Source organism: Coffea eugenioides, chromosome 9 (genome assembly GCF_003713205.1).
Source record: "Coffea eugenioides isolate CCC68of chromosome 9, Ceug_1.0, whole genome shotgun sequence".
In the NCBI taxonomy this organism is placed as follows: Eukaryota; Viridiplantae; Streptophyta; class Magnoliopsida; order Gentianales; family Rubiaceae; genus Coffea; species Coffea eugenioides.
Window position 1 is genome coordinate 38,317,945 of NC_040043.1, and position 11,572 is coordinate 38,329,516.

General features: G+C 38.4%; 1 pseudogene; it reads right to left on the minus strand.

Moving 5' to 3' along the window:
* Window positions 1-2,278: 2,278 nt before the first annotated feature.
* On the minus strand, window positions 2,279-9,352 carry LOC113782526 (annotated as a pseudogene).
* Between the last annotated feature and the right edge of the window lie 2,220 nt (window positions 9,353-11,572).

Sequence of the window (11,572 nt, forward strand, 5' to 3'; positions counted from 1 at the left end):
TTTATTTGTAATTAAAACCCTTATTATTGGCTACCCAAATTTTGCCACCACACTTAATTTCTTCTCGAACAAATGGCAAAAAAAGTCACTCAATTATTTAATATCGCACTATTTGATCACCAAATCTTTTTTCTTTTTTAGCTAAAAGGGCATTAAACTCGTAAAAGTGTACTTTTTTGGTCATTTGATTGAATTCTGGTGCCATGCTAGTCACAAGCAGTGCGCTTAGTTTTTCAATGGCAAAACTATCTCATAACCTTTGGCATGTATTGAAAAAAGACAAAGGAAATTTTCAATTTCCAAACTTTATACATGCTGTCCAAATAATGGCCAAAATTCCTAACATTGTTAAAGATTACATTCTAAGAGAATTAGTAAAGTTTGGAAACTGAGAAATTACTTTATTTTTCTTCAGTTCACATCAAACATTGCGAGACATTTTTGCCATTGAGCATCTAACCAGTGCATGGATGTACTTCCTACTATTGTAGGACTAGAATTCGACGGCATGACAAAGAATGGTGCATTTTTACGAGTTTGATGAGGCCAAGAAAAAAAGGGTTGGCGGCCGAGTGATGCAATTTTAAATAGTTGAGTGGTTTTTTTGCAATTTACTCATATATATATATATATAATTAGCATGTAACTGTTAATTTGTTCTTAACCTATCTAAAATTTTGAATTCCCCGCAAATACATGAAAATCATCTATATTAATACTACTATATATTACAACGATATTTGTATATGTTTTATTTTATTTTTTTTGTACTTATTTGAATTGCTAAAAATTATTTTTTTGAATATCATAATATTTTTTTATTTCTACATATTTTTAAATATTAAAAAAATAAGAATTTGTGAGGCTTACACCGCAAGTCTGGAGGCTTTCGCACCATTTAGGCAAACGCACAATGCCTCGCCAACGCATCTTTTAAAACACTGGTCATTATAGATAAAGTGCCAATTAACATATGAAGCTCATAATTCCATATTTGAATTTATATGGTTTTTTTGGTTCAAGAAAGAAAGTTTTGTCTTCCAAATATTTCACAACTCATCACCCTAATTAAACCTTCCAAAACAACAACTTCCTGAAGGACTGATAGAGGACAATTTCCAAACAATGAAAAGAATAGTACCACAATTCAGAACTCCAGAAGACGGAGAATAAATAAAAGGGGAGTTCATTGAAGCCCTTCATTTAGCTGATTCTAGTAAATCACAAAGCCTCCTCAGTTACATGCAATTAAATACCAGACCAAGTACATCGAAATGCATTATTACTTCAACAATGGCAGGGGTTAAAGTTTTGAACCATTAAACGAAGAGGTCACTAAATTTGAAGGAAAAAAATTTAAGAGTAATGAAACTTTTAACTGCATTGTAGTACTATCAGGTACCAGCCCATTATAGCCATCCACACTAAATTTGGAGGAAAAAAAATTTATGAGTACATGAAACTTCAACTCCAGGAAATTGAACAAATACCATAAGTCCATAGTAATAACTGATTCAAAATTTAGATACCTATAAATCTCAAGTCAATAGGAGAATAACATTTCTTAAAACATCCAAAACCAATGCATTTCAATTGGCACACAATAGTAGAGCTTTCAATTGAAGAGAACGGTATGCAAACATGACAAACTTGAGGCTAAGATCAAAAAAGTTGCGAAAAAAGCACAAGCAAAATGCATTTCTTGAATAAGAAAAGTTAGAGATTATTGGTACAAATTCACAAGACGAGAAATACACGTCGGCAACAAAATAACAAGAATGTATAACAGTAAACAATGGACACAAAACAAGCAAAAGTTCTAGTGAAAAAGATTCTTCATTGGGAAATTTTGACCAACAGATTAACAACATATTCCTCCGGCAAATTATTCTTACAAACACCAGTAATAATAGATGAAAAAGGACCTCTGAGCACATTCCACATTTAAACAATTTCCTTTTCTTCTTTTTTTGCAGATTTAATACTGCAATTTGTCGGAGAATTTGAAGGATCAAGACAAATATTCATGGACTTCATAGATGCAGTGCGTCATGAAACACTACAACATCAAACATATTGGACTTTGCTTTGATTTCCTTTTTCTTTTCATTTTAACACACAAGTACCCAAGCCACACTTAAACTCAGAACAAAATCACTGACAACAGGAAATCAACAGGAAGAGAACTTGTGAAAGATAAGGCAAAATTCCATTACATTGTCATGTTGGGAAAACCATATCATAGTAAAACAAAGTTTAGAGACCAGAAACCAGAATCTTACTCCAATATTCCGAAAGTTCTCACGAACAAACTGTCAACAGTTTTTCCCATGGCTTCCATTGTTGCTGGAAAGAGTTCATCCATCTTCCGATCATCAAGATTGATTATGCATCCAGCATCATCCAAAGTTCCGGAAAGTTTCTTGTCCAAAATCATTTTGCATACTGTAGAATCTGCTGAGGGCGCGTTCGAACTGAGCGCCGAACAGAATCAGCCGAGCTGACCTGCAATGAGTCGAACAGTAGGACTAACTCCCCGTTGTAACTTCGACGCTCAAGTCATCTGGGAGTAGATGAATAAAGAGAATAAGTGTAGTGTATTTTGCTGAATACCTTTCTTTGGTCTATTTGTCCACTATTTATAGAACTTCCCCTATATAGTCATGCAGAAGTCCAGAGTTATTCTTTCACTCCTAGTAGTTATCCCATTGATGATTATGAGTTCTACTAGGTTACTAGAGTCAGAGTCCTTTTCGATCTTTGACTCCAGATTTTATCCCGAAGATTTAGATGTTCCCAATCAGGACAGCCAGACCTGCTCTGTTCGGAGTAGATGTGGAATCAAACAGAGCTCATTGGCTTGACATGTGTCCCTAGAGAGTTTCTCCCTCTACACTAGCTCTCCCTCGAGGCTACCCTTGCATGGACTCCCTCTTAAGCTGTTCTGTTCGGCTCGGAGAAGAACTCGAGGTGAGAGCCAAACAGGATTGGCAGGGCTGACACATGTCCATGGAGGATTGGCTCATTTTCACTAGCCCCGCTTTGAAGGTTAGAGTCATCAAATGGTTGCATGAATCTGGCCCTAGTTCAGGGACACGTGTCAATTCAGCTACACGTGTTCATAAGTGCCGAACAGAATCAGCTGAATTGGACTCTTCTTCTGAAGAGGTTGAGGCTCTGAAGAAGTAACTGGCTCAAGCTCATACGAACCTTGAGCTGGAGAGGCAGAAGAACATAGTTCTGTCCCCTCAACTGGAGGCCGAACAGAGGAGGTCGGCCGAATTGGAGAGTCAGCAGGCCACTGCTTTGGATGAAGGCCAAAAGTTGGGAGTGAAGAACTTCTTGAAATCTGATGATTTTATGGCTGACCTGGCTATCCTGAATACTCCCATCCTCCAACACGGCTACTCCTCCGCCTTGATAGAAGTTCAGGCCTTGGATCTTCCTAGTTTGATATTGAAAATTTTTCAAATTATAATCCTAAGGCGGCCGAACAGATTGACCGCTTGGTAGATGGATATTCCAAGGGATACAAGTTGGCCGATCTGGTCGCCAACCGCTTCTTTCCCATCACCACCCCAAAAGAAGAAAAGGAAGCTTCAGGGGAGAGTCGAGTCGGTGATAATTACAGGTAGTTAGGAGCAGCAGAACTAAGTTGTTAGGATTTTAATGTATTCCTTCATCTTTTGTAAATCATCTTTTGTGGAAATAAAATCTTAACTTCTCTTAATACTTAGTTTTTATTTCATCATTTTGACTAGCGACACTAGCTCTGTTCGTTCCAAAGAAAATGAACAGACCTAATTTGAACAGACGTAAAAAGAACTAAACAGACCTAATAAAGTAATTGTGAAAATAAACATCGAACTAAAATCGAATAGAATAGTTTCTTGCGCCGATCAGCGAAAAATCTTCTGGTTTGGAATAAAAATGTTTAACTTTAGCATTATAATACTGAGCTATTTGCCCTTTGTACCTGGCCATCCGAACAACTGCTTCTTCCCTCCTCCGTCCAAACTCGTCCAGGTTGAATCTCAATTCCTTCTCATTATTTCGAACTATAAAATTTTATGCCCTGTCTGAGGGTAACCCAATCTTTGCAAGGATCACTGCCTCTACCCCATAAGTGAAGGCAAATAGAGTTTCTTGGGTAGCAGTTTCGGGTGTTGTTCGATACGTCCATGATATACTGGGTAGTTCATCCAACCACCCTGTCCAAGCATCATTTTTCCGCGTCTTCAATCTACGCAGAATTGTCTTGTTGACGTTCTCTGCTTATCCTGTTCATTTTTCAAGGGGATTGGCCTCCTCAGCATTGGCTCTCTCGCGTGCCCTGTCCAACATTTCTTGAACAGACTTGGGAGGTTTCTCCACAAATTTTGTGTACAGCTTTTGTAGTCGTAACCCGTTGATAAAAGCTACTATGGCCACTTTATCGTCCTGATCTCGCACTTGGAGAGACTCATTGTTGAATCGTATCATGTACTCTCGCAACGATTCTTCAGGACGTTGCCGAACTGCTATCGGATGAGCAATATTCTTAGAAAAAGTCCGTGATGAAATGAACTGAGCAGTAAACAACCGAACTAACTGCCTAAAAGACCGAATTGACCTAGGGGGCAGTCCCTGAAACCATAGGCGTGCTCTTGCCTCGAAGAACATAGAGAAGGTTTTACACCGAATTACGTCAGCAGTTGTTTGCAAACGCATGTGCATTAGGAAGGCGAACAAATGGTCCTCTGGATCTGTGGTCGCGTCGTAGGGTTTCATGCTCGGTACTTAAACTTGGCTGGCAAAGAATAGTTTTCGATATCTAGTATGAAAGGAGAGGAAGAGTACTTGTCCTCCTCCGAATTCAGCAGCCCATCCAATTCTTCTTGAACAGGGCATTCTTCATGCAAGGGGTAGTACTCCCTCCTGGTAATCCCTCGAAAGGGTCTGAAGTGTGAGTTCCAATGGGAAGATTCAGGAACCTTTGTTCGGTCATGAGAAGATTTCTTTCGTTTTCTCTTCTTTCGAGAGTGAAGATCTCTCAATCCCGAATCTGACGATCTCTCCTTTTCCCTCCCCTGAGTTTCATGATCTTGTTTGTGACAGCTTTGATCTCTACCCTTTAAGTGCTTTACTATAGTTTCAAAGGTTGGTAGGTTTTCAGCCACCACTTGCACCAATTGATCGTGAGGTGTTCCAGAGATCTTAGTTGCCTCCTCACCCTTAGTTATTCAAATCATCCACTCCTAAAGTTTCAGCTTTCTTCTTAGATCAAGTCCTCGGCATGTTTTTACCAAAGATCGAAGAGTTTTTCACAGACGGCGCCAATTGTAGAATCTGCCGAGGGCGCGATCTGAACTGAGCATCGAACAGAATCAACTGAGCTGACCTGCAATGAGCTAAACAGCGGGACTAACTCTTCGTTGTGACTCTGACGCTCAAGTCAGCTGGGAGTAGATGAATAAAGAGAATAAGTGTAGTGTATTTTGCTGCATACCTTTCTTTGGTCTATCTGTCCACTATTTATAGAGCTTCCCTTGGATAGTCATGCAGAAGTCCAGAGTTATTCTTCCACTCCTAGTAGTTATCCCATCGATGAATATGAGTTCTACTAAGTTACCAGAGTCAGAGTTCTTTTCGATCTCTGACTCCGAATTTTATCCCGAAGATTTAGTTGTTCCTAATCAGGACAGCCAGACCTGCTCTATTCAGAGTAGATGTGGAATCCGAACAGAGCTCATCGGCCTGACACGTGTCCCTAGAGAGTTTCTCCCTGTACACTAGCCCTCCCTCGAGGCAACCCTTGGATGGACTCCCCCTTAAGCTATTCAGTTCGGCTCGGAGAAGAACTCGAGGTGAGAGCCGAACAAGATTGGCAGGGCTGACCCATCTTCGTGGAGGATTGGCTCATCTACACACACTTTCTTCTCCACATGGCTGGCAGGTAACTCAATTAGATCAGCAATATGACCAATCTCGACCCTTGAGAAAGGCACAATTAATCTACAAAGGTTTAGCTCCAGCAAAGTGTCAAAAAGTGATGACAGATGCCTACAAATGCAAGGGTCCTCCTCTAGCTGAGGCCTAAATTTCTGAAGAGAAACCTCAAAAAGCTTAAGAGACTGTTTATAATAAGCATCAGCAACAACTCTCATTGCATCCAGTTCAGGCCCTTGATACTGCAAGCCAACTTTTGGTGACAATATCATTATGTTCACATCATTCGCCAGGTCTGCCAAAATTTTGCACAGCAGTATATACTTCAAGTTACAAATAGCCAACGAATCTCCCAGGGTGTTGAAAGTTTCAAAGGCTTCATGGAAGTAGCCATAAGCTATCTTAGAATTCTTCTCTTTTATATGGAGGACCACACTCTGCAAATCTATTGAGCCTTCCTGAGCTGGAGGCACAGAAATAGCATATGCTACAGTCCTAGTAGCTGTGAGGGAAGCTTTAGCTTTTTGAAGATCATGCAGAGCAAAATGCAACTTGCTCTTCAGCAAGTCAATCACCACAAGAAGTGATTTATCATCTATTCTACCCACCTTCTTGCTCAACCAAGAAAGCAAAAAGAATGCTTCAAAATAATCCTTTTCTCTACCAAGAATTCGGCAAGTCTTACTTTTATACGGTGACGAAGGAAAGTTCGCTTCTCATCGCGAGTCCACTGTACTACTTTCTTGCAAAGAGCAATCTGAAGATCAGATGTTCCCGGTATTTTAACCACTGCATCTGTAATAACTCGCATAATTTTTAGTGTTTTAGCCTTGGAGATCAAGGAGAAGAAGGGCCGGAGCTGAGTAATAAGGCACTTGAGCTCCTCAGCCCTACTTTCCTGTCCAAGAAGGTTAGAGAGAACAGGGATGGCCTGTTCTTTTATGCCTAGAGCATCAGGTAAAGAAGAAAGATCATCAAGGATCCAATAGAGGATGGTAATGGCATCAGACGGCAGTATGGCTTCAGAAGCCTGTATAAGAGACTTAGCCGTTACTGAAAGATGAGAAGTAAATAGCATATCATCTTTTATCATCAAGTCCTGCAATTACAGATAAAAGCAGGAACATCAAATTACGCCATGAAGTATGCAATCGACTTGCAGCTAAAATCTTGAGGATCAGATGAATGCGAGGGAAGATTTATGTGATGATGAGTAGTGTGAAGATAGTTGCTATTACTGAAAAAAATATATGAAGCACGTAAACTGACACAATAGTAGGATTGGGTCAAAGAATCTCTCCAAAAAATTGAACTCTTTTAGGTTGAAGTATTGCAAAATGCGTACATGTATGATATCCCTATCGGACTCTGACTTGGACTCGGATTCAGTTGCATCTCTATTTCAGAGCCAAATATTATATCCAACATATGATTTTCCATTAGCACGTAATAGTCTACATTGTTCTTCTTTGCATTATAACATAGTATAAGACGTATCAAATCAATCTCGACCTACATCAAGAGGCAAGTTAGCTAAGATTAATATTGCTGAAAAACTGAAGAATCTAACAACATAGACCAATTTGTAGGGGAAGGTAAAAAGTCACCGACATTTCTCCATTGATCCTTCGTAAATAAAGGCCAGGTATGGTGCGTAGCAACAGATATCATCCCTGGCATCAATAGTCGTTTCACCAAGTCATTGTTCAGATGAAGAGCACACAAAATGAGAGTAATCCTTTTGAAAGCATGCAAGTAAGATTTTCCTTGCACCCAATCACCATAGATGTTGCACATAACCATCTCAGATGTCGCTTTATACATCAAGCTTTAAGATGGCTCGAAATGGAATCTGCAACTCACTTGGTCCAATGAATATAAGAGGGAATTCAACAAATTGAACAGGCAAGCAATCAAATACTCTTCTGACAGTCACAAAGATTTGCCCTGGTTCTTCTATAATACGGGACTGAAACAAACTAACCAACAGCTGACCAAGATGCTCGCGCCCTTCCAATATACCACTGACACCAACCTGCAAAAGGCATTGTTAGATGTCTTGCCCTAGTATCTTAAAATGTATAGAATTCCAAAAATTGTTATATTAAATGCATATCTTGAGAAGTAGCCGACCATCTTTGACATTAAGAATAAAGATGGAATCCACGTTAGTGAGATCAATATCAAGAAACCAAATCTGCCCATCATTTTCCAAAATTTCCTTATAGTTTTCAGATGGTATAGCCATAACTTCTGCATACAACTGTTGCAACTTTTTCAGAATGGTCTTACTCAAATTGTTTTCCCAACCAATGTTCAAGATGAGGTATCATTCCACAAATGAAAAACAACCACACCCTCCACATAGGAGCCCAGAAACCAATTCCAGGACTTTTCATGGGTATCAAGTGCTTAAAGCGCTGATAATTCAAGTGCTTCAAATCATTGCACATCCTAATCCGCTGTGAAACTTTAGAACTGTATCTCCTCATACCTGTCGACTGCCTAACATGTGAAAATATAGATTGCAAAGCATCTGTGAACTGGAATGCATTCACATTTTCCAACCTAAATTTAACATGGGCATCAAGTACAAGGTTCATCAACTGTAGTATACGACAGCAAATGTGAACAGCATTTTGCTTTTCAAACTTAAGCTCTATTTTAGTGATAGTAACCGCAATATTCAGTCTGAAATTATGATTAACGTGAATGTGTTCCAAATTATGTCTTTGAAGCAGCAAATTCAGCATGGTGCTCCCTTGTTCGCAGAGTTGAAGACCTGCTTCAACCCAGTCAACTTTTGTACTAGGGAAACCCTTTGTACCTGCAAGAGACCTAAACAAGTTCTTTTTTTTCCGAGCCTTAATGGGGTCTTAGACGCAACATGTTCAACACAGCATGCTTCCGTAATCTTCTTAGACTTTTTTCACAACCTCTGACAGAGTCATCACAATCACGACTATAAACATAAGTTACCAGAAATTTATATTAGCATATTTAGACAATCATGCAAATAAACCAAAAACTTCTAACTATCTTTCTATATCGAAACTTACCACTTCATCCTGTACTAATCTGAGACAAGAGGTATATCTTCTGAACACCATATCCGACCAGATCTCATGTTGAAAGGGTGAGGAGTAGACAGAATTGATAAAGAAGAGGCAGTATTTTCTGTAACCAGTGGTGTACTTTTGTGGAATGGCTTAACACCTTCAAGTAAACAAAAATCATCAGCATCATCCTCTTTTCTTTTGACTGTATTGGTGTCCACTGGATTAAGTCGAGAAGGATGACAAAATGCAATTACACCAACATCTTCAGGATCAATATCATAGTTCCAGTCTCTAAAGCCCTCATGCATACGATATACACCAACCAACTTCCTTTTGCCATCATACAAATGGGGGAGAGCAACCATGTCAACTAAAAAGAAGATAAGAAAAAGAAAAGATTGACAAGAAAGAACAAAGAACTAAGAGGTCTCTTATCCAAGACAAAGAATCACTACAAGAACATATCATTTGTGCAGTGCGGCGTTTCTGTTAGAAAATTGGTTTAATTTCTTTTAAATAGATTTCTTGTTTTGTGTGGAAGTAACTAGTTTCCTAATTAGTTTTAGTTACTTAAAGTAGTAATCAAGAAATTTTATAATTTGTTTAGAATTAGAAATTATTTCCTATTTTGTATAAGTTTAAGAATTAAAATTGGTTTCCTATTGTTATTTGGTATTTTGACCAAATAATATTCTCTATAAATATGTGGGTTAGCATACTACAAAGACGCACACAAAAGGCAACATGTAGACTTATACATGAGTGGTGAGAGAGGATTCTTGAGAGATAAGAGATGATATACAAGGGTTGGATTTGGGTTTAAATTGTATTATTGTATAGAATTTTCCTCTCATAATAAAGAACGGATTTCTTTCCATGAATGTAGACTCAATGGTAGAGTCGAACTACATTAAATATTGTGTGTCGTTTATCTTTCATGTTTATGGTTTGTTTGTCATTAAGTTGTTGTATACTTGAAATCTTAATAGTTGTTTGTTCCACGCTTGAATCCTAACAAATTGGTATCAGAGATTCAGGTTACGAGATTGGGCTACTCATGGGCAAGTGAATTCTTCTCGGAGTTGGACGAGTGAAAATTCTATTCTTGATGGTGGACCGAAGTGCCAAGGAGTTTGGTTGTTGTTGGACCAGGTATGTCATTGGTTTGGCAGGGGGTCCGTTTGATGTTAAACCAAGGAGTCAAGGGTTGTTAGGGGTCCAGAATACAGTTTGGATATTGAAGAAAAATGAGTCCATATTTGGAAGAAAATGTGACCTTGGTGATAAAAGTGAGCTTGCATTGATTATTAAAGTGGGGTCGAAGAAGGGCTTGCAAATTTGAGTTTAATGTGGGGGTTACTCATGGAGAAAGAGATTTGTTAGATTCATGAGTAAGGATTGTGTCCCACATTGGTCCAAGAGATGGAGAAAGAGCGGTTAATATGTAAATAAGGGCCTAAGACCTAATAGCTTAAACTTTTGGGTCAGAGTTGGGTTCTTGACTTATATATTGGTCTCTTTGGTGGATTCTCTCGAGGGATTTCTCCTTAACAAATGGTATCAGAACTTGGTTGCGAAATTGGGCTACTCACAAGCACTTAGATCCCAACAAACTGAATTGTTGGATCAAGAGTTTGGTTGTTCAAGATTGGATCCTAATTAACTATTGAGATCAAATGGATCGGTGACTGTTACCAATTGAATAATTTAATGGGTGATATCCTTATTTTCAATGACTTGACAAAAAGTATTGATGGTGACGAATGGAAAGTGGAAAAGCATAAAGATATTTGACGGTGAATTTAGGCAGGTGATTCAAGGGTCAAGGAAAAGATAGAGTTCAATGTTGATTTTGGACGTGAATCGATGAAGATTTTTTCACACCTCCAACGGTTAATATTTCATTCCGGTGGATTTTAGATTTTGATTATGTTTTTTGGGTAGTGTGACACGTGTCCCAAAGAAACAAGGAGATCTAATTTTCATGCGCCAGAAGACTCTGATAGTTACGAGTTTTTCGTTTTAGGTGGAGTCTTGGAAACTACACATGGCGAGACAGTCCTGAAGATAGGAAGAAGTATGGTGATTTTATCACTTGGTTGCTTCAATGATTAGGGTTAGAACTCACACAAGGGGATCCCAGATTGCAAGTGATGGTGAAAAGAAATCCTGCAAAGGGAGACGGTGAATTGAGACACCTTCTCACCAGTCAACTAGAGGTTGGATTCCGGATAACTATACATGTTTATTTGCCGATTGAATCAATTTAATGTCAGAACTGTATTAATTCAAGTGTGTAGTTCGGTACCATATTATTTGATAGTTGAAGGCAAATGGTTGCTAAAAGAAATTTTCGCCAAGGTGGAGATTTGTTAGGAATTTGGCTTAATTTCTTTTAAGTAGATTTCTTATTTTGTGTGGAAATAACTATTTTTTTAATTGGTTTTAGTTACTTGAAATAGTAGCCAACAAATTTCCTATTTTGTTTAGAATTAGAAATTATTTCATATTCTGTACAAGTTTAGGAATTAGAATTAGTTTCCTATTATGTACAAGTTCTGCTTCGATTAAATATTTTTTGTAGT